The following is a 2,087-nucleotide window of genomic DNA, read 5'->3' as shown; positions in this document are numbered from 1 at the left end:
CTTGGATTTCTTTCTCTAAAAACTGCCTATTCAGATCTTTTGACCATTTATCAATTGAAAAACAGCCTTTATTCTTATAAAGTTGACTCAGTTACTGACATATCTTAAAGATGAGACCTTTGATAGAAAAACTTGCTGTGAATGTCTCTCTTCTCCCCAACAATTTCCTGCTTCTCTCTCTCTCTCTTTTTTTTTGGCAACGAGGGTTAAGTGACTTGCCCAGGGTCACACAGCTAGTAAGTGTTATGTGTCTGAGACTGGATTTGAACTCAGGTCCTCCTGAATCCAGGGCCGGTGCTCTATCCACTGCCCCCCCCCACTTCTCTTCTAATTTTAGCTGCATTGGTTTTATATGCATAAATTTTTTAAAAAATTGTGTAATCAATATCATCCATTTTACCTCCTGTGAGCCTCTATATCTCTTGTCTGGTCATGAGCTCTTCCCTTATTCAAAGATATGACATGTAATTTCTTCCATGTTCCATTAATTTGCTTATAATGCCATCCTTTATATCTAAGTCATGCACATATTTGGAGCTTATCATTGTTTATGGAGTGAGATGTTGGTCTATACCTAGTTTCTGCAGACTATTTTCCAGATTTTCCAACAGTTTTTGTCAAATAGTGAGTTCTTGCTCCAGTGACTGGGATCTTTGAGTTTATGAAACACTAGGTTACTATATTCATTTGCTTCTGTATATTGTATACCTAATCTATTCCACTAACCAACCTATTTTTTTAATCTAGTACCAAATTGTTTTTTTATAATTACAGCTTATTAATATAGTTCAAGATCAGTGACCACTAGATCTCCTTCCTTCCCATTTAAAAATATTCCTTTGATATTCTTAATCTTTCTTTCCTCCAGATAAATTTTATTATTTTTTTCAAGCTCTATAAAGTAATTATTTGGTAGCTTGATTGATATGACATTGAATAATTAATTCAGGTAGCATTGTCATTTTTGTTATATTAGCTCAGCCTACTCATGAACAACTAATATTTCTCCCATTATGTAGATCTTCTTTTATTTGTACAAATAGTATTTTGTGATTGTATTCAGATAGTTCCTATGCTTATCTTTGCTTTTAGATGCCCAAGTATTTTATACTGCCTAAAATTATTTTAAATGGAAATTCTTTTTTTATCTCTTCTTACTGAATTTTGTTGGTAGTATATAGAAATGCTGATGATTTGTATGAATTTATTTTATGTCCTGTAACTTTGCTTAGGTTGTTAATTGTTTCCATTACTTTTTAGTTGACTCTCTAGGGTTCTCTAAGTGAACCTTTATATCATTTGCAAAGAATGGTTATTTTGTTCCCTCTTTGCCTATGTTTATTCCTTTAATTTCTTTTTCTTATCTTATTGCTATAGCTAGCATGTCTAGAACAATGTTGAACAGTAATGGTGATAATCCACATCCTTGTTTCACTCTTGATCTTATTGGAAAGCTTCTAACCTGTCCCCATTATATATAATGTTAGCTCTTTGTTTTAAATGGATTCTACTTACCATTCTAAGGAAAGCTAAATTATTCATTTGCTTTCTAGTGTTTTTTTTTTTTAAACTGGAATGGGTAATTGCTTTGGCAGCACATATACTAAAATTTGAAAGATACAGAGAAGATTAGCACGGCCCCTCCCCAAAGATGACACAGAAATTTGTGAAGCATTCCATATTTTATTGTAACTCCTAAGAACTTTATTATTTTTAGGGCAATTAGAAGGAGTATACATAGACAAAGGGCACAGGTATGAGTTGTCTATAATGATATGATTCCAAAAAAATTAAATTAAGGGGTGAAAAAGAGGGATGAATTGGGAAAAGGTGGAAGAGAGAGGAAAAACTGGGGGAAATTATATTAAAAAGGTGCAAAAAGAAGAGCTTTTATAATGGAGGAGAAGATGGAGAGGTGAGCAACATTTGAATGCTACTTCTCATCAGAATTTTCTCAAAGAAGGAGTAACATACACACTCAATTGGGTACAGAAATCTATCTTACTCTACAGGGAAGTATGAGAGGAAGGGGAAAAGAGAAAGAGAAAGGGATTGATAGAATTGAGGTAGTTGTTGGAAGCAAAACA

General features: G+C 33.2%; 1 non-coding gene across 1 annotated transcript; it reads left to right on the top strand.

Moving 5' to 3' along the window:
• The first annotated feature begins 1,583 nt into the window (after window positions 1-1,583).
• On the top strand, window positions 1,584-1,686 carry LOC114033698. The gene has a single exon (XR_003568022.1). It is a non-coding gene; the product is annotated as a U6 spliceosomal RNA (small nuclear RNA).
• The last annotated feature ends 401 nt before the right edge of the window (window positions 1,687-2,087 follow it).

Source organism: Vombatus ursinus, unplaced genomic scaffold, assembly GCF_900497805.2.
Source record: "Vombatus ursinus unplaced genomic scaffold, bare-nosed wombat genome assembly UNPS02007284.1, whole genome shotgun sequence".
NCBI classification, from domain to species: domain Eukaryota; kingdom Metazoa; phylum Chordata; class Mammalia; order Diprotodontia; family Vombatidae; genus Vombatus; species Vombatus ursinus.
Note: the sequence above shows the minus strand (reverse complement) of the source record. Positions and strands in the feature narration are given on the sequence as shown.